The sequence below is a fragment of the Corvus cornix genome, chromosome 3 (genome assembly GCF_000738735.6).
Source record: "Corvus cornix cornix isolate S_Up_H32 chromosome 3, ASM73873v5, whole genome shotgun sequence".
Taxonomy (NCBI): domain Eukaryota; kingdom Metazoa; phylum Chordata; class Aves; order Passeriformes; family Corvidae; genus Corvus; species Corvus cornix.
In genome coordinates this window covers 100,357,075-100,379,381 of record NC_047056.1, presented here as the reverse complement: position 1 = coordinate 100,379,381, position 22,307 = coordinate 100,357,075, and the positions used below count along the sequence as shown (strand labels likewise).

Here is a 22,307-nt window from a genome sequence, read left to right as displayed (position 1 = left end):
ACCAGTTCTCCCACTAATGGCTCATTATTGTCTTCAAACAAATATGTAAGACAAGAATTTAAACATCTCTTATGCTACTTTATTCCTCCTAAAGAAAGCCCACCCTGTTTGGGTTACTGTCTGTTAACCTAACAGGCTAACCTGAAAACTGTTAACCAAATAATCTTTTACTGTAACATTTCCACTACATTATCTTTGCCTTTATGGTGCTTAACAGCTTGCCACTGGTGCTGGAATCATGTCCAGGTTTTGCCCTGACCCTTTGAGCCTGTACAAGATGTATGCCCTGTCCTTGGATCCAAGGATGGGCTGCGCTGCCGAGCCTATGCCCGCCTTTCTATGGTACAACCACAGTATTGCTTCACCCAGCCCTGCCTCATCACTTCCATCACCTGATAAAGCACTCCAAAACCTGTCCAGTGATCTGCTATGGAGAAAGCCAATATTGATCCTTTCACGCCCAAAAGGTACTCGTACCAAGGACCCCAGTTAAGTACCTGACTGCATAGCCAGCTACCCCACTTTGCCCCGAAGTTGCAAGGGCTGGGCACCACCTGGCTGAAAACATTATCCCAGCACCTTGGGGCCTGAGTCCCAGACCAGGAGGCAGCAAAACTTTATGTCATACAGATGAAGAACATGTCATTCCCATCATCACTGCCTCACAGGCAACTTTCCCCAGCAAGGAATGACATAGGACAGTTGCCTATTGCATATTTCCTGCCAACCCCAGCTTCTTTCAACTGCACCATCACTACAAGCAACACAGGAACCACGCAGGGCAATTGTACCTGTCCATCCACGTGCTAAGTATTGCACAGTGCTGACCCGACCTGCTCAAGATGAGCTCTCATTTGTGCCTGTCACCCTGGGCATGCTGTGTCTCCAGGGCTTAGGGATGCAAACTCTCCGTGCAGCACTTCTGTGTTTTTCTGGAATGACATTTGGCTATTTGGAGCACTGGGAATTTGTAACACAAGAAGAAGAAATAATAAAGTTGACCTCAAACTGGTTCAATACACTCATTCTGAAACTAAAGTAGCTAGAACATAGTGCATCATTTTTTCCTACCAGTCTTAGCTGTTATGGAAAATGCAGCAGTGAAGAAAAGAGCTGGTTCATGAGCTAACATAACTTGTCTGCACCTCATCTGCTCCTTCAGTATGCTCTGTACACCACGGCAGTGATGCACATAGTGCTTGCATAGCTATCTAAGAACCCCAGGCAGAAGTGATTGCAAGAGAGACATGTAGTTCAAAATTTCATTAAAGAAATGGCTATAATACAATCACAAACCACTCAATGCACTGGAGGCTGAATGTTGCTAAGGAAAATTATGAACCTCCTCCTGCAAATATCCTTATCTACCCACAACAGAGAAAGAGCCAATAGTGTAGCAATATCTATATTCAGCACAAGGACTAGACCAGAATAAGGTGATCATTAAATAGTTTAAAACAAAGAAGATAGCAAAATGTAATGAACCTCAACAAACCAAGCGAAACAGGGCTAAGAGGCTCTACCAGCTATGTCTTGCACTTAGTCACCTCTTAGGAAACCTTTTGTAGGAGATGGAAGGACAATCATCTTCCCAAGAGCTTCCACACTGGATGGATGATGGACAGGTGGATCCTTTTGGAAAACTCAGTTTCTTTATTCTGCACAGTGGATAATTCAGCTCAAGGGTAAGGAAAAAAAAACCAGAAGGAGAGATAGGGAAAGTGCTTGAATGTTAAAATAGGCAAATTACTGAGCTAGAAAATCTAGATTAAATTAAGCATTCCTGCAAATGTGTAATAGAGAAACGAATGGCTCCCATCTGGAAGCTCAGCAAATTAACTTGGATCCTGGTTAAGACAACAGCACCAGAGTCTGCTTCCAGAAATGTAAATATCCAGTGTGCATTTGCAATCCAATCACAGGCTAAAAATACAAGACAACTCGGAGTGGAAATCTGATTTTGTGTCTACCCTCTTAATGGCAAATAAAAAAATAATTCTTTAGACACAGCAATCTGGACTTCATTTTTCCTGTTTGGAGAGATGATGCAAGATGTCTTTGCACCAGCAAAGTCTTTCAGCTGCTTCTGATTGCAAGGCCACAGCCTGTTGGAGACCTGATTCTTCTTCCTCATATTCCACTTCCCCATCTCCTTTTCCATCCTGTGTCCCCTGGTTGCTCCACTGTACTGTCCTCAGCTCTCTGTATATTTACATCACTTCATTTGATTCTTCTAATTACGAGTATTCTAGTTTCTTTTTCCCTCAGAGATTTATCTCTGGCCTTCCAGTAAGAAAAGGGCTCTTGGTCTCAGTGGGCAGATGAAAAACTCAGCCACAGGCATGAACCAGGCTCAGGACTAAATTTAGCCCAGAAGAGGATAGTCTTTCTGCCAGTAGACCAGGAAAGCAACTTGGAGCAGGAGCCTATTTTAGATGCTCTCTGGTGGTGTCTACCTCCCTCTAGGCTATAGAGAGAGTCTGAGGAGACCAGGCTTAGACTCTGAGCACCATCCCTGAGGACTTTTGATGCTACAACAGGAAGGAAAAGCTATTACAAGTTAATGTCATCCATATGGTTCAAGAGCTGATACTGGAAGGGAAGTTTTAGGGTGTTTCACCACCAGAAGGCATTCATGGGAAAAAAGCACATTTCTCTGTAGATGAGGCACGTCCTTCTGTGATCACAGCAGGCACAGCCAGGAGCTTTAACCTACAGAAAAAAAATACCTCTAGAGACAGGATAATCAGGAAAATAATTTAATTCCCACATCTGGTTTTAATAAACAAATAGGGGGATTGGTAAATGTGGACAAAAAAAGCACATATTATCCAAACTTAGGAGAGTAAAGAGCATATGAACACTAATAGCAGCAGTTAGATAGGATGTTAGACAATTAGCCAGAATTCACAGATGATGAATAAGAAACAAGAGCACGGATTAACATACTGATACCAGGAGAAAGGGCACTGCAAGAGAAAACTCACGGAGCAGAATAAGAAACTCCAAAGGACAGCAGTGGTATGGGGTCAACACTGCTTGGAAGAAGGAGGGACAACAGCACAGGTTATCCTACACCCTATAGAGTCTGCATGGCAGTGCAGTGCAGACTGCAAGGTCCACAGCAAGACAGAAGTGCCAGCAGGGCTTATCTTACTGTGGGACTGCAACTTCCCAAAATACTCAACTGAAGAACCCACTATTAACGTAAAGAGCTGACCACAGATATTCCTGGAAGCAGAAGACAACAATTATAATCCTCCAGCTGCTGAACTAGAAAAGGGCAATTCTAATTTAGACACTGTAAGTAGCTATAAGTGCTCAGTGAAAGCAACTCTGGAGGCGATTGTAATCATGGGGAGGTGATTTAGGGAAACACAAAAACTCATCTTGTCAATTTCCCATAAGCTTTGAGGACTCTAAGGAACTCGACATGGAAGCCAACTGGAAGAAGGTGCTCAAGAACACGCTTGTGAGAACCTTAGAATATCTGTATGGCAAAGATGAAAAAAAAAAAAAAATTGTACTGATCAACCCCAAACAAAGTAGGGGAGATATCTGCAGAATGAGTCCCAATCAACTACAGAAAAAAAAAATCACTAAAAAGGGGGTTTTTAGGACTAAGCAGAGTGTATGCAAGGAATAGAAAGGAAGAGCTGCTCATCAAAGACAGAGCTGTGTCAGAGGTCAGGAAACAAAGGGGTAAAGAGAAATTGCCCAAGTCAAAGTGAATTAGATCATGCAAATAAAAGTAAAGAGCAAAGATCAAAATGCTCTTCAATGATGCAAATTTTAAAAAAAGAGTAAGGAAAGTGGAAACTAGTAGCACTTGGCTGATGTATCTTAAAAGCACAAGAAGGGAGAGGAGCTTATACTGTACTGCATCAGGATGGGGAACAGCAGATGGAAAAAATAAACCCACAGCACTGACAAAAACCCCTTCAAACTATTAAACACCCGTGGTCAAGTTGAAACTGAGTGTGGCAGTTTCTAGTCAAGGTGGTGTGAACAGCCCAAGGGGCAAGCACCCAAGAGGGGAGCAGTTTATTTGGACTGAAGTCTACTTTCTGCTCGCTGCAACAACAGGAGATAGTGCCTTGCAATCAACACAGCCTCATGAAATCTGCTATTTTGAAACATGGTGACCACAACCAGTTCACAGAACAACCTAAACAACAGGATGATGAGAGAGTGTCATGATGTGTGTAGAAAAATATCTTAAAAATAAGATTAAATGGTATCAATTGCCATGTATAGCCTCATCCCACAGCATCCAGAGACAAGGGTGCTCTTGGTTCTCCCCTTGCATCCCTTTTTTGACTTCAGCACTGGTCTCCCACACTTGAAGGTTGAGAGGAGGGGAGACTGCTTATTTATAAGCACTCGTCATTTGAGTCATTTTTGAAGAGGCACCAAAGTTATCCCACCAAAACAATAATAATCTGTTGCTGGGTTGGAGCAGTCTGTCTCACGTTTACATACTAAAATTCAGTAGCAAACGCATTAAGACCAAAAAGAAGCTTTACTCTGAATAACCTTAACATAGCACAGATCTCTTTGGGAGCTCGCTCCCAAACTTCAGCATCCTGAGCAAATGCAAACAACATCATTTATAAGCACTTCGGGACTGTTTCTTCCACTATATGGAATTAAGAAAGGTGATTCATGTACCTGAGAAAGCTGAGCAGTAGGAGCCAGTGTTAAAATTTTCTCATTCTCCAATGAAAGCGTTGCTGTCAGAGCACAGAGTTGCCTTTAAGGGACAAGAAAATATTTCCAAGTGCAGACAAAATCTGCTATAGCTTCATCAAGTCATGGTCAACCATGCACACAACAACTGCCTTTGTGCCTGATGTTTATCGAGAGCAAACACAAAACCTCTGCAACAACAGAATTGGCACCACACAAGCCAGAGAAGCAAACCTATTATTGTCCAGAATTATTATTACATTGTATTATTAAACAAAACAACTTAAGGAAAAGATTAAGAAGCTGTGAGTAACTCCATGACTTATGCCCAGCGCCACTTCTGCTCATCGGCTCCAAGTCGGCTCAACAGGGCATACAACCAAATGTATCATTGCTATTCAGAGTAATGAGGAACAGCTTAACCTCTAACCTCAGGTCACGTTTGAGGACATCTCTTTAAACAGCAAGACAATTAAAACCAGAACTAGCACATAAGCAGGTCCACACCATCAACAGGTGTTGGAGGACTCCTCTGAGTCAGTCTTGATGCAGCACAACACGCAAGTGTTATGACTTGTAGCTGTAAAAACGTTAAAAATGTACAAGTTTACAGAATGCATGAAGAACCAAACTGGAATCTTTTCTGTGGTCTTGCCTTTTCTCTCACAAACTATTGGATTTTACAGTGTTTTGTCACCTCCCTAAATTCAGCTGCAGATTCAGCTCAACTAAGCATGGGAAGCTCTCCCTCTACACTACATAGCCAAAAGCAGAGACCTTCTGAGAAGAAAACCAGGATATAAGCAGGTATTCCCATTACAAGGACTGCTCCAGACAATGAGATGATCAATGAATATTTTCACATGCTCTGCACCTATGCCACTAACACAAACCAAACCACTTGTGACTCCCATCAACAAAATCTTTCAAGTATCATTATTCACCCAGATTAAGCATGCACTTAAGTGTACAAATAAATCCAGCCAGCCCCAAGATAATTTAAGCATATGCCTCAAATGAAATACAAGACTGGATGTTCTGGCAGAGGGCAGACTTCAGATACTTTCATTACATACTTTTCAGTGCAAGACAGAAGCACAACGCTGAAGCAAAGGAGGAGATTGAAAAAGAGCCAGGCCACACATCACATTTTATGGTCATTGGCTTATCTTGAAATCAGATTTGCAGGGAAAGAACAGCAGGGAAGAGGCTCAAAAATTGTTTCAAAGACACTACTGCACTGGCTGTCTGGTAGTAGATTAATCACTGAGTGTCAATCTTGTAATAACTATAATTGTTTTGGAAGACATTCATATTGCAAAATTATAAGCGCATATAGTAACAGCAAGTCAAGTCAAATCTAACCCTTCTTCATTTTACATTTGCTTTAGACATGTTTTCTCCAGCACAGAAAGAACCAACTTAAAGGAGAAAATCCCCATCATGTAGATTAAAATTTATTGATTACCCAGACACTTATTCCAGCCCAGATATTTGAGATCTCTCCAAGGGAAAAGGAAGAGATGGTATTTACAGAAACTGCTTCTAAAGAGAAAACCTTAAGGCAAGGAAGGTGAACCTGAGAGCAATGAGTACCAATTTTATAGAATATTAACAACTGTTTGCTCTTGTAATTGCATTTGCCTTTCTAACTGCAGTCCCTATGCTCTACCTTCCTCCAGAAACACCCACTGCTAGGCAAGGGTGACCAAAGCTGGATTACATCACTGTAACTATGGGGAAAACATGTTATGCCTTGCTTAAGCTCACTTTTTTCAGGGAAAGCCTTAAGTTTATCAGTTTAAAAAAAAAAGTTATAAAATCAGTGTCACAGAGGGACTATCCCTTTTTCCCCAGTGATTTGAACAGCACAGTATTGAATAGAGCTCTATGATGAAGGACTATTTTATTTCTAGAACAAAACCCAATGTCCCGAGCAGCTAAGTTCACTTCAGAGAGGGCACCAAGCCCAAGGAAATTACTTTTCTTAAAAAAAGAAAAAGAAAAAAAGCTACTTCTTCCAAGCGCTCTCCTGACAAGCCAATTTTGTTGAAGGTAAGGATGAAGTCTCCTTTGCTGGCTAAAGACCTAAGCCAGCAGGACTTTCACGTGGTTTTCTGCAGGCAGAAGATACTCACTCCTGCAAAGCTAATCCTGGTTACACTCCTGTGTGATAGCTACAGGGTGCCAAGGGTGCTGAAGCTCCAACACTTGCGGTGGCAAGGAACCCTGACCACACAACAGTCACACCTTCTCTAACAGCCCTCGGCTCGGCAGGCGCTGGATTTGCCTCCATCAGACGTGAAGTACCTGCAGTTCCCCCATTGCCAGAGGAAGAGAGCTAAAAAAAAGCAAATGAGTAAAAAGCAACTACAGTTTAAAGAATGCTCTGAACTGAGCTACAGCTGAGTTTGCATGCAAAGAGATTCGGCTTTCACGGACAAGCAGGAATGACAGGACAGGAATTAAGTAAACAGACATTTGCCAAATATAACTTTCAAAAACAATTTGTCAGAAAATGGCATCTTTGGTGCAGCGTAGCAATAGGATGGAACGGACGTTCTCACAGCATCACATTTTTATTTAGAGAAGACAACCAAGGAAAAAAATAAATACATTTTGCAGATGGTCTGTCTCCAAGCGGCCCCAATAAAAGCTGCTGTGCCCTGACTCTGGGCCAGCCACATTCCATCTCCAACTGCACAGCCTTCAGAAGCATTAGCAGTAATTAAGAAAAGCCAACCACAGTGATAAGCCAGATGTCTATAAAAGAAATACATGCTGCACTAATATAGATTTATTTTTTCTTTCACTTTTTGGTAGACTAACATGGTACACTCCTTATAAAGACATTTTTCAAGTGCTTCACACTTATTACTCCAGTGTTGACTCTCTGAATCCCAGATGGGACCCTTGGCATCACTCATCCCATCAGGTCTCCAGGACAGCACCAGACTTCATGTGTGGTCACCATGCAGATACTGCTCTTTCAAATTGCCACACAAGTGTCAGAAGCACAGTTCCTGGGAATTTGCTGAGATCTCCCAGAAAGCATTGAGAACCACTGATCTAGTCCAATACCTTTTCATTCAAATAATTTCTCCAAGAATTTTGGCAGCCAGCCACCACCCATTTGGCCTGTATCACTTGTTTTCAAAAGATAGATAACCCTGACCTAAAAGCCTCCAGAGGATGAGAACCCCCATAGCCAGAAACAATTTTCTTCCAATGGTGATGTTCTTCTACCATTAAGCAAGCAAATGGTGCACAGCTTTTGCTGTGGTAGAGGTAGGATAGGGGAATTTGATCACTCTGTGTCATCTCTCTCTTTGTACCATATATAACTCAGTGCTCAGTTGTGCAGCTCACTGAAAGATTAGTTGGCTCGTTCAGACAGGCAAGGGTAGACTCTTAAGATGTTTAAGTGATTTGGGCCAGGATGATCATCTGTCTCCTCCCTGCCCACAATTAACTGTTCCATGGTCCCTGTCTGTGCTAGGGCTGAGCATGCTGGGGAAGTGAGAAAAGCAGAGGAGCTGAGCTCCTTCCACCATGACTGGGAACATCTCTTCTCCCTCACCTTCCAGTGCTTTAAAGGAAGTTGTCACAAAGGGAGCCAATCACATTGATGATCCAGGATCCTGCTTATTCCACCTAAAGCTCAGTATTTCAAATTAAAAATTAAACAGGCAGGGAAATTAAACAACAAACTTTGCAGTAAGCTAATAAATCATTGTGCATCTATGCTCAGATGGTTGTAAGGAGCACAACAAACTTGAAACAGCCTGCAAATTTCTAAAATTAAACAGTTCTTGGTGTTACAGAGGTCAGCCATCTGTTCACATGTTCATGTTTTAGTTAATATAACCCTTCTTCCACTCTTCTCTCCTGACTCAAGCATACTCCCTAGGAAGAAGAGAATATGACTCCCTAGGAAGAGGATAATATGGCTGAAGTCACCACAGCTAGACAGCCCTCTTCTTCCACAAAGAACTGCCCACAGAAGGCACATTTGTGGTTAGGACTATGGAGGCAAACAAGAAAAGTGGTGGAAAGAGTACTGTGTTATGGAGGTCTCACAGAAGAGCCAAAGCCTGCAGAGAGCCAGGATTGCTGGTGATGTTCGCAAGAGAATTTGTCAGGTTCTGAAAGCTGTGCTCTACATCCCTGACTTGTCAGGAGACCTCTGGACCTCCAGCCCACCCTCCATCACATCCTTCCTAACCTCTGCTTAGTCTCATAGGGCTCCTAGAAATATTAGAAAGCATTTCAACATTCAGCTTTTAAATGACATCTCATGACAGGGAGAAAGTGAAATATGACTGCTCTCAACAGCTTTCACATACATTAGTAGTGGAACTGCTTGCTTTATAAAAAAATGGGAATTATCTGGAGTTACTCAGCAAGCAAGGCCAGACCCAGGCTGAAGCTGGGTTTTTAGAGCAAGAAGTGGGCTCCAAGTTGCGTATGGTATGAAGAGACATGATGCAAAACAACCAAATTCAGCTGTCTGACATCCTTTCACAGTCTGGGTTATTCTGTCCTCTGGTAGTATAAGGAGGAACAAAAAAACCATGAGTCCTGATAAAGATGAAGAATGAGGGGGTCAGGAAGACAGAAGCCAAACAAGAACTTTCAGGAAGAAACCAAACTTGGGCAGGGGAAAAGCAAAAGTTAAAAAGATGTGAAAGTGGTTGACTGAGAATAGGTTGCTCTTCTGCAACCATCAACCTGCTTAAAATGTGTCTTCAAGGAAACTGGCCAATGTCTTTCAGATACAGGTAGCCCTTGTCTGTCAGGACCTCTGGCATGAAGGAAAAGGAAAAACATGCATATTTACAGCTTTGGCTTTAGGCTGGGAATGACATCCTCAAAGGAGACAAGGCAACATTCTGCTTTACTGTGCGTAATTTTAAACCAGCAGGAGTTGGAACAGGTTTTGATGAAGACATTTGGATAAAATTCTGTACAACAGAGATATTGTGCAAAACTACCTACTAGGTTAAACACTAAGCTGAGTTTAGATGGAGAAAAGTTTCCCCATACTCACTTGTAAACCCATCTTGGAACAGGTGTGAATCCTTGGTATTACACGTGGCTTAATTCAGGGGAATAACAGTGAATGAATTACTGGAAAGATTGCCATTCATTATTTTCTAACACCTTCAGTTTAAAGACTCGCAAACGCTTCACAGCTTGACCTTTGGGATGAATGCAAAAGCAGTACTACAGCAGCAAACCAAAATATTTTCCTGCGTTTTTTAAAGTCAATAGGACCTGTATTATTTGAAGAATGGTTGCCTCAGGGAATCTGTTTCACTGCTAAGCCATTTAGGCAGCTGTCATTAGTTTAAAAGCCCATTTTTGTTTAATGACTGCTGTTTCACAGACTCCCAATGCCATGCATCATAACTGTCATCCCTAAACCTTAAGATTTATGAAAGCGTATAGCAGCAGCATTATACTCAGGGGTCTGCATATTCCCATTATAAAACCACTTCTTACAAGTTTTGACTTGTGTTTAGGCGTAACAAATCCTGTGTTCTGCGTGGGTGCTGTCATGGAGGTGGATGCTGCTCCATTCCCCTAGGATCCCTGGCTGTCCAGGCAGAGACATTATCATCCCTGAGTGGGGCATCTTGCAGAGCTTGGGAGAAGGATGCTTGAGATGTAATGAGAAATAAAATAAAACTTTTAAATTTTTTTCAATATCCTTTATCATCCTGGGAAGGATTCAGAAGGGGTGGAAAGCATATAAGGCCCAGTCTCCTACTAAGTCACACTTTATCCAGGGTGCAGAGAAAACCTGTGGCTGGAGGGGAACACTACCACAAAGTTGTTAAACATCTGGAAACAACTGAAGAACCAGATAACCTGCAAAACAAAACCCCTTTTCCTAGAGTCCCAGGCTATGATCTTTAAAACACACTGGTTCAGGAGGACACACACAAAATATGTAATTTAGTACCTGCTTGCTGTGAAATGCCTTTTGCACCTCCTATCTTCTATCAGCCCTCCACTCAGCTGCCACCTTGCAGGTAAATTCATATCCCACTATCTTTATAGTGGAGAACAGGGACCATTCAATCCTCTCACCACACTCTGTGACTGAGGAGCAGTCTATGCACTACACGTGGTCAAACTTAAAACAAATAACCAACCAAAACAAAAGGAAAAAAGCTCTTTTTTTCAGATGCAAAACAGTTAGAAAACACATGAAAACTCAGAGAAGGTATTCCTGGCATATTCTGAAACCAATAAGCACAAGGTTTTACATTCTCAAGTTTCTATTTTCAGGAACTTGTATTAACATACCTATCTACTGTGTTCCTTGTTACAAAGTTAAAATATTTCACCCATCATTCAGAGATAAGGTATTTTTACCTAGAAAAAAACCAACCTGCCTTAGTGATTCCAATATAAATTATCAGAACTAGATAATTAATTATTTTGACAAATAGGCAGTAATGGTAAATACCAAGCAAAGAGACATGATATACACCCATAAGAATATATGTCTTAATACTGATGAGCCACAAAATAATTTTTTGATGGTAAATACCTAAAATCAAATTTCCTCCCCAAATTACAAAACGTAGTATTTTTCCGAAATTTTTTTTCCCATAGCATTTCATTTAATAAAATGACGAATTATATTCCCTTTGAAATTCAGTGAAGGCCAAATACGATTTTTTTGGTGAAATGAAAAATTCTGCAGTTTAATCCACTTCATTTTTACTGTAACAGATTTACTACACTCCATTTACTGATGAAATCAATATTGAGACAATTAATTCTTGGGCTTTAGGGTGTGAGATATAGCCAGCCAGCAAGCACCTAGCAAAGAAAATCCATCCCACCACTCCTGCACCAAAGCAGAAGCACAGCTACAGCTGGGATCTACAGCCCAGTCTTCTTCCAGCTTTCCAATCCTGTCTGCACTGGAATAGAACAGAGTAGTTTAGTTGGAAAAAGACCCAGAGTGATCATCTAGTCCAACTGCAGATCCCGAAGCTTCTTTCCAGACAACAAAAAAATCTAGACAAGGGACTGATGGCCATGTCTGCTTTTCCTGGGAATTCATGTCAGCTCTCTGGAAAGCAACAATTAGGATTTTTACTGCTGAGAAACCAGATTTTATGGTAACCCAAGGGTGATATTTATAAATACCAAACACCTAGGGAGAAGGAAACAAAACTGCCCAGCTTAACTGAGACTCTCTTTGTTCACACAATAAAGTTTCCACCCCACCAACCCCACTGATGCTCTGCTGGAACTTCACCAGAACACCATGCAGGAGGAGGGCAATGTCTGGACATGACAGCAGATGTACATGCAACACTTGGTGGTGTTGTGGGAACTGCTCCCCTCCCAGAAAAGTCCCAAACCAAGCCTGCCAAACAAAACCATTAACAAAGCAATGTGCATCCTATGTCAAAGTTATCTACATATTTTATTATGGAAAAATTGGCAATTTATCTTCCTCTACCCTAGTGTAACAGAGATAAGACTTCACCAGCTGATTTTCACACCTAATGCAACAGCTCGTGGTCAGCTGGGAACAGGACTGTGCAAGAACCTGGCTGTGAAGCTGCACTGGCAAACCCACAGCATCTTCTCACCCATCCACTGGACATTCTGTGCTGCCCACACCGAAACATGGAGCACCCAGCCACTACCACAGGGATCTTTTCTATTTACAGTAGTAGCCAAGCAGTTATTGAATGTTGTTCTGCATTGCTGGTAATTAAGGAGAAGGGTGTAAAAATCCATATATTAAATGCCTCCTTCATTTCAAATGAAGGCTTGATGGGGACGGAAATGCTCATTCTCTCTCTCTGTTTGTACTCACACAACTGCAGACCACACTCAAGACAGCCATGGCTGCTTGTGGTAGCATTCCCACCAGGATCCTGCTGCCTTTGGGTGCCATGAGCCAGTTACAGCAGTTAAGCTCCTCGTCAAACAGGCTGTCCCAGGATAAAGAACCCAGGAGGATGCCCACATTCATCCTCTCTCCCCCTCACCTCTCCTTCCAAATGCTGATGAAGGCCAGAAAGATTCCTAGAAACTCCTCCTCAGGAGACAGTGCTGCATTCCCTGCCCTGGACCAGCCCCCCATCCCAGTGCATCTGGGAGGTGGGAAGTTTAGGAGGGGCAATGTCCTTTCTGCTGAGTTCCCCAGAAAGGGAGCTGCATCCAAGCAGCTTACAGGAAGCATCCCCTGGGCTGCTGTAACTCTGCTACGCAATTCCTAGATCACCAAAGCAATGTTGTCAAGTAGTTTTTACACCCACCATCTTTGCAAACCATGCTGACTTATAGTGGTAACTCCACTCAGACCTATTGCAAAGGAACTTATTTTAATCAACTTCATATTTGTCCCAACTGAGGAAAATCACACCTCATCTCATTGCATTCCCTTTTCAAGAAAGGCCATGATTTTTTTCCTTCCCCTCTGGAAACACAATGGTTGGCAGTCTATCCAACCTGCAGGGATCTACCTGGACAGACATGCTGTCTGTGGATATTTCTGACTGCATCCCTTAGCCTACCTCAGCCCTAGGATGCATGTTTATCTTTGCATTACCAGGATATCAAGCTGCTACAGGTTAATGAGAAGGAGCTGAGCAAGAATCCACTCCAAATTACCATTTTATTAAGACTGGTAGGGCCTGATATAAAAGCCAGCAAGGTGGAGGGACAGAACTGCTGGTCAGGGGAGGTCTCATTTGCTTGAATTAGATGGCTCCTCAAAGATTCAGGTGGGTGAAACCCACTGCACTCCCTTGGTGACTGCCCAGGTAATCCCACTGAGCATCCCCAAACCTTGCTCCCTTTTACACCAAAGCCCCCCTCTTGTACCAAAGCTTCTCCCAGCAAGTACCAAGTCCCTGAGACCTGAGGCACCTTCTTATTTTATTCCAAGCCTGCCCCACATGATGGAAGTCACAGGAAAATTAAAAATGTAACAACTCACTGTAAAGGAGAGGGGGGAAAAAAAATGACTAATCTTTGCAGCTCTTGACATGGACAGGATTTGTACACCCATGTTGATTTTTTACAAAAATAGTTAATCGTATTACACCCATGCTGCAAGACCAAAGATTCACAACGATACCTTAATACAGCTTAAATAAAAATAGCACTACCTGAGTCAATCTGAGCATGATAATACTTTGTAATCCCACACTCTTAGGGGATGAACCGTTGTATAGCAGTGAATCAACACGAGATACTTGCATTAGGAGACACTACTTTTTCATGCCATATAGCAACATCTCTACAAAATGGAGAAGGCAGGTGGTGTTTGGGGGAGCACAATGGGGAACACAGGGCAATTATAGGGCCCCACTATCTTCCAGCTTGGAAATCTTGGCTAATAGTTTACTTTTTGAAAATGAAAGCCTGCTTTAATTTTTCCCCATCACAGTAAAGAATTAAGGAAAAAGTTTGAATTTTAGAAGTTTTTGAAAAGTGAGCAATCCCAAATCCTGTGAACACTCATGCAGAAGATTCATTCATAAAAAAAAACACAGACAAACAGCAGTGCTCCACATTCATTCTGGGGTTTTTTTCTTAACATCCTTGAATGAGCAAACAGTGTATATGGAAAGCAAATGTGCAGTACAACATAGAAAATTCTCAACAGAGAAAACATCAGTAAAACCTATTTATAATGAGAATGTAAAAGACAAACACTCAAATAGCAATTTTTAAAGGTCGTTAAGGAAAAAATTGGAAGCTTTGATTAAGGACACATTAAACCATAATGAATTATTTTTAATTACTTTGTTACATAAGTTACTCAGAAAAGATACTTCATTTGCTATTGTGCTCCCCATTTGTTCTTTTTTAAGACACATTTTCCATTAATTGCATTTCCATCTCCCCTCCCTGCACCCACGGTATAGTTTTATGTATGGCAGGTATCTGGCCCTCACGGCTCCCTCCAGACAGCAGGGAAAGGTAACAGGAAAAGTTAACAGAACTGAAAAGTCTCTCTTTCCCCAAGAGGACTTGACTTCGAGTTCTGAAACAAGGCAGATTTTCAAGGCTGTAGTGCAGATGATGCTCAGGGGAAGGAGAAAACAGCCCCAAATTCCCACTTGGCTTGCCTGCTCCCTTCTCCTTCTCTGCCATGGTGCTCAGCCTGGCACTGCTACTGGCTTTTTTTCTGCTTGCAGAGCCTGAATATTCACAGGAATGGTGACCCCATGGAACTCTGGATATGGGGACACAGGTGGGCTACAGAGAAGACAAGGAAATGCTGACAAGGGCAGTAGACACAGAGCCGTGCTAGAAGGCACCAGGACTCAGGGGTGACGAGATCCTGGGGAGGGGGTATGTTCTAGTGATGGAGAAGATCCCAGAGCCACATCATGGGGAGATGCCCATGGCCTGGCTCTGTGCACAGAACATAGAGCGTATTTCCAACAAATATACCAACACCAATGGCAAGAACATTTCCTGATTTCCACATCTTGCCACAGGTAATCCTGAGATATGTTCAGAAACTCAGCCCTCCAGTACTGCTTGCAACCTCCCATTCAAGGGGACCCTCCTTCCCACAAATCTCTGCAGAGATTTAAACTCAGCTTTCTGTTTAAAAATAGAATGTTTCTCAAAGCCAGTTTGGCAGGACAGATCTATTGATCTGGCCGCAAAAAGTTTCGCTTTCACGTTGCATCAAACATACCAGCTCTGGACCAGAGAAGCAAGGGGCCCTGCTCCAGACTCAGAGCCCTATGCCCATGCAAGCAACAGGCAGTTTCGGAAATGATGTTCACACCATTTCATGTCCCATGCTCTGCCTTCCCTGGCCATGGGTCACAGCCACTTATGTGCTCCTCCAGAACAGCACAGAGGTTACAGCAATGCCACCATCACAGCCCCCTGCATTGCACCTGGGACAGAGACAGCCCTCCTGCCCACATCCCAGCTCCAACCTCCCAGCACAGTCACTCCAGCAGCACCCTGAAACACACCGAGGCACAAGGCCCCCCGACACAGCTGTCCATTCAGGTGTCCTGCCCAGGGTGGCCCTGACAGACGCATCTCTTGTCATGTGTCTGGCTCCCTGGTCTTCCCTGCCCAGAGCTGCTTATGTGCTTACAGGCAGAAACACAGGTAAGCAGCTTGCTGCATCAGAGCCTGTGGTATCCCAGCAAGAGAGCACCCAAATGCCAATTTCCCCCTTCCCTGGCCAGCACCTTCACTTCCAGATGTGCTCAGCTGGGGTAAAAGTCAAGCTACTTTTAGGCACATTCATACACATTTTAGTTTCGTACTTTATTCTGAAGCCATCCATGTGCCATTGGCCACACATTACATTTTGCAAAATGCCCATCAGGCTCAGCACTAGTCTGCCTTCAAGCCTGTCTCTTCCTACATGTTAAACATGAACTGACACAGCCAGACCACCGTAAAGCTCCATACAGGAGCTGTTATGCTCTAGAGATGTACCTTCTTCTGGCATGGATCATATAAATTCACAAATTGAAATCATGGACACACCTGAACTTGAAAAGGCAAGGAATATAGACCATTAAAGCATCAATGTGATGTACAAACACCCAACAACTCTAATCTCTGTTAGCTAAAGTGCATCAGGAGCCCAAGCTCCCCTGAAAGACCACAGGAGCTCCATGCTTTAGAAAGCACTGCCCAAAGAGACTATCCAGGAGAAAGACATATTAACTGTGGCAAACAGTCTGGAGTATCAACAAGTGGTTTTTTACTCATACCCTGTTCAGGTGTTACCTGAAACAAGAAAATCCTATTTTAATTCAATTTAAAGAGACAGTTTTAAATTACCTGGATTTTACACACATGGTATTAATGTCATCCATCTCATACTCCCCTGTCCTCAGAAGAAGAATTTTGTTTCTTTTTTCAACCTCTCAAAAAAGATCCGCTGAATATTCAGGTCCCAGTACAGAAATCAGCAGTACAAACCATGCAACTTTTCAATACAGACCCCATCATAGCTGCAGGGCTGGGGCAGAGGAGGGGTTCACAAGCTACTGCTCACAAGAGCATTTTGGTGAAAGGCATATGGGATTCACGATTTGGCCTTGTAAAACTCAAGTTTTAGGAACATAAGCCTCAATACAGAAAATAAGGATAACAGAGCTTACTAAGTAAGGGATGTTTTCATTGATGAAAGATGTAGTTGGTAACATACGCATTTAAGGGGTGTTAAGTAAGCCCCTTATAAATGGTTAAATAACCATTTTCTAGCCACAATGAACACATATTTAGGTGGACACCAAACTCCATCATCCTCCCCTGCCCTGAGAAAATACCAGTGCAGATGGCTACATTTCAGCTGCACGGACACTTCAAATCAACCTGGGACCATATGTATCAAAAGGCATCTGATCTATGGGAAATACACAGACTTAGAAGACAGAAAAGTCCATTAGAGGTTTGGGGCATCCCGCCATAGTTCATTAGTCAGTCTGAATACACAAGAGCTCTAATAGCTTGTATCCTGTGCACTGGGGAAATGCAACGAAAGAATGAACTTCCTGAGGAATTAATGGGTAATTATATAATTTGGTTAATCTCATGGGAAAGAAATCTAGAATTGAAAGAGGAAACAGTGTATGTATTTCTCTAGAAACAACAAAAACAAACAGCAAAGGGTGTTACAGAGCAGAGTCCCAGCTGGCACCGTTGGAGAGATCACCTCCAGCAGAGGAAAAGAAATTGCACTGATTTACATCAGCGTAAGAGGTGCCTTTGCACCTGCAATGGCACCACATTGGCAGTTCTTAGCGATCTCATCCTCCTGATTTAATGTTTCACTTACAAATAAGAACCTAAGGAAGTGCATACAAATTAAATACATGGAAGTCTTGGGTGCAGGCAGAACAAAATCAGTCATATGTGGCAGAGATTAGAATAGGTTATGCAGCTCATTTAACTCTCTGGAAGTTGCATTCCTTTAAATTAACACCTTTGGACAGAACACAAGGGAAAAAAACCCTAAGGTTGCTTTCTGACACAGAAAACACCGCCACAGTAGGATGTGTAGGATTTTAGTAAAAAATACAACGTAATTTGTTCAGCTTTTCCCTAAAGTCAAGTATTTTTCAAAATGTAACAGTTCACTTATGAAATCTCAAGAAATTTTTTTTAGTGCAAAGGTAAAGCTTAACATTTTGACGACAAACCCCTGCTCAAAGATTAGCCCTGCCAGCTTTAAAATTAAAGCATGCCATTAACTCAGCAAATGCAAACTTCTGCACTCAATGAAGAACAAAAAACAATGCTTGCATTTTCTATTTCTTATTTAGTTTTTCTATTACTAAATCAAAGAGTGCTTTGAAAGGAGCAGGCTCTGCAAAATACTCACCACCTATTTTGGAATCTCTTCAGAGAAAGTCCACAGGGCTCGATAACCTGGAAGAGAAGACACAAACCAAACATGCTTTACATTACAGCTTTTCTCTAAGTAACAATCTTCACTCTCTTGGCCTCTTCTGTAAAAGCTACCATTCCCAGTAGAAAAAAAAACCTAAACAGAATCAGTCTAAGCATGCAAAAATGCTGCTCCAGTTCTTACCCTACAATGGGGAATAGCTTTGTTGTGCATTTGCATTTTATTATTAGCCTGAAAAAAGAAACATTTCCATGTTGAAAAGTGCACAGATTTGTCTTGAATTCAGACAGAAAATTCTTCTCATATTCAATAATCTGTTGAAGTCACCCTTCTAACTTTAAATATTTTTTGTAAAAATTTATCTTTCAAAATAAGCAAGTATCAAGTTCAGATTCAGAAGGTTTGCTTGACTCATACCACAGAATATTACCACACCAATATGTAAAAACTGGAGCAAAATCAACAAAAAATACGAGTGAGCCAGTTCCAAGTTTACTGCAGCCACTAAGCATTGCTCTGAAACACGCTCACTTTTCTTCCACTGAGCATGTTTCTCAAGGAAAAAAGAGTATAATAATTTGCATCCCATCAGCATCTGTCAGCTCTGAATGCAGAGGGTTCATCAGCCTTTAAAAAGTCACAGATAAGAGCACCAGGAGCAAGTTCACCTCCTCCTGTGATTCCTAATCTCTCAAAATCTGTGGATTAGAAAATCGAAAGCAAGTGTCTTGCTCTGATTCCCTCTCTCACAGAGCTGACCACAATTTTCCTCCACCAACAAGGTGAAGCTCAGCTGGGAAGAATTCATCTTCTCCAACCCAACACACCGGCTTCTTTTCTGCCAGATCCCTGTCTGACCCAGTAACCCTGTAACTTCTGCAAACAAAATCCCACTGTGTCTAGCTCCCAGGTGCCTCCAGCCCACACCTAACACACACATTTGGTCTGCCCAATGCCAAAACCAAGCCATGGACATCCCAGACAAAGCCTCCCAACAGTCTCCTTCGACACTTCACCATCCCTACAAGCAGGAGTTTCTACCTTTCATGATACCACTCACATTCATTTCCACTGGCCCTAACCGCTACAGACACGGGGTTTCACCTTACAGCAAGCTGCCGCTGTTTGCTGGCACTGCAAACTCCTCAGGCCAATCCTGCACCTTCTCTCCAGACCAAACATCCTTACTCCTCATGCAGGCTTTAGTACTCCAGTAATGCCAAAGCACCAGGAGATCCCAACACTGGACATGAAGTCCATCCTCCTGTTTATGGAAGCATGAGTCTGCTGATGTTGAGACAGGATGATGCTGGAAAAGCAGTGTATGACTCACCACGACCCCACAACACTTTTCAGTGGAGGCCCTCCAACCATCCCCGAGTATTCTGTACAGCCAACCCACCCACCAAAGATAACAGCAAGCCCGCACTAAAGCCTTTTGGTGAGAACGATGGACCTTCCAAGGTCATCGTCTGGTTCTGTCCAAAGCTACTTGAAAATCTAATACCTTTCTCCCCCCAAGCACTTGTAACATCCCCTAGTTTGGTGCTACTTGTTGAGTCAGAACCAGCATTTTATCAAATGCCTCAATAACAATGACCCATGCCATAGGGTCCACTTTTGGAAATCCTCACACAACACTACTTCTGAGTTTGATCACACACAGAAGCTAAGTCTGGATCATGGTCAGCGCACTTACCTTGCACGATCCATAAGTTTCAAAAAAATTTCCTTTCCTTAGTTTTTTTTCCTACTAGTATCAAAACAGCATCAAAAACCTAAGTAGGATTGGAGTAAATCATAGAATCTGCTCTTTTTCTATCTACAGGACCTGTTACCCTGCTCCAGAGGGTAATTAGGGTGTCTGACATTATTTGTTCCAAACAAACCCATGCTTACAGTTACTCATAAGCATCCAGAAGATGACTAGGTGGGAAATAATTTATTAATTTCCAGAAAAACACTGTAATAAAAGTCTGACTGATTGTGCTGCAATTCCATCTCCTCCTTTCAAAAAATTTAGTACTATATTTTTTCCTTTTTGATTGTTATGGTAACCTCACAAATTCTCCACAGGTTTTCAGAAGTAAACACCAAGAAGAAATTGAAAAGAAGTCAAGCAGCCAGCTGAAATGCAGCTCCTTCTACAAATCACAAGAACAAAACAAGTGTCACAGAAGTGAGGTCAGGGTATCCTGCCCTGACATGGGGTCACCAGTCATCCCCTGAAGGTGCCCTCTCCCCTGATCACTGGTGAGTGATGCTGGTTGAATGGCTTTTACTGAAGACCAACCTTCCCACATGCATCTTCCCATCATCTGGGAAGCAGTTTCAAACAAACTTCCCTAAAGCCTGAAGAGCCTGGAAGGAAAAATAAAGAGAAAACCCCTTAAGTGTGTGCCCCCTAAATGACCGCGTTCTTATTTTATCCTGGTAGCTTCCCTCATCAGTGCAGGTTTTAACTACATCAGTCTTCTGCTCCCAGGAAGTAAATTCCAAGAAATTTTCTGTTACCATGGAATTTTCTATTACTCTTGACATCCCTGGGCAGACACTCATAAATGTTGCAACCTGGCAGCAACAAAAACATTTAAGCAAATTGTATTGGATTCAACATCTTTTTATGACAAAACTTAGTATCCTCATCATACAGAGTGATGGATGTTATTTCTCCAAGCTGCAAAACAAATGAACCCCAATGGAAAGACAAGGTAAGGATTGAACTTGGTCAATGGCAAAATAGGAAACACAACCCACAAACTGTTTTAATTTCTCTTCTGTGTTGCTGCTAAAAAACTGTTGTGCCTTCCCCATCCAACAAACCAAATAGTGCAATATTATTAGGCCATATTTATATGCTCAAAGTAAATGGAATTTCACAGTCCAGATGCTAGATTTTGGCATCCCAAAAGACTTTTGGGGATGTCTGAAATCATACAAAACCTTTGCTCCAAACTGCAGGAGTAGAGGGTAACTGGATAGCACACATTAATTTCTATGTTTACAGTTCATGCAATATTCAAATTCACTGACAATTAAAAGTGTGCTATAAAAGAATTAGCAGAAGAAACTCATGGCAGAAATTCAATTACAAAGCAGAATTAAAGGAAGAGATGCCAGAAACTTTTGGAGGCTGGGCGGGAAGAGGTGAGTGCATCAGTCTACTATTTTCAGAGCTGCTAGCAAAAAGCTTAAGATGCATGCTCCAAATAATCATGTGTAAAGATCCTACTTACAAAAAGAGCTTCATTGAGACACCAGAGAAACTAAGGTGACAAATTATTTTTTCAGACCCCATTTTGATCTATCTGACAAGGGTAAAACTCCCCCTGAGTGGTTAGACATCACCCACCCCTGCCTGCCCCGCAAGCATTGCAGCTCTGCCACGTCCTGCAGAGTCCTTGGACAGGCCTTGGCTTGCAGCAAAGACATTGCAGACACCTTTACTTTTCTTTTGTCTTGTTTTTCAAACAATTTTAACCCCATTCCTTTTCTTTGAGTCATAGGCATTATATTTTAAGCAGATTTCTGTTGCAGTGGGGATACTGCAACACGCATATACCAAACCAGGAGTCCCGTGGAAAGGAAATATATATGGACAGACAGATTCTTGCTAGATGTTTCAGAGATGTTTATTTCTCCAGCCGCATGGCCGGGGCTCTGCCAAGGAACTGCTCAATCACGGGACCAAGGGTCCTTCTGCCCGCGCAGGGAACACAAACCAACCCATGGGAACGAGGCTGAGCAGGGGCAGGGAAACCCCGTGTCTGTGCCCTCAGGGCCCCTCTCCCAGGGATACATGGCAGGGGAGGGACCCCAACACCTCACCCGTTTTATTTTAATAAAAGGAGAATGAAAACAACTGGATAAACATAACAAGAACAGTTTCAAGACAAAACAAACCACCCTCCTGAGTCTTTAAATGTCCAATCAGATTCTGTGGAACATCTTAGGGCTGACAGAAGGGAGACAGAACTCTCTGAGCATGCTTTGTGGGAAACTGAGGCAGGAGAGGGTTTAACTTCTTCCCTCCCCCTTTTCATCCCCCACTCGGCATTGGAAAGGGATTTTTGGGGAAACAATTGGCAAAAGCATGGTTTTGTGAGGGAAACCATGGGTGAAAACACGGATTGGGAATACACTGGGGGTAATAGGACATAGGGTAAAAGGGAAAGGTGGGATTAGGAAAGGGAGACTGTAGGGGGGACTTACAATAGAGATACTGTCT

General features: G+C 42.5%; 1 protein-coding gene across 1 annotated transcript in view; it reads right to left on the bottom strand.

Moving 5' to 3' along the window:
• HPCAL1 (hippocalcin like 1) overlaps window positions 1–22,307 on the bottom strand; it is a 66,310-nt gene that overhangs the window by 30,268 nt on the left and 13,735 nt on the right. The window contains exon 2 of the mRNA XM_039569428.1: window positions 18,053–18,099. The gene's annotated coding sequence lies outside the window, so the exon portion shown is untranslated. The remainder of the gene's footprint in view (window positions 1–18,052; window positions 18,100–22,307) is intronic.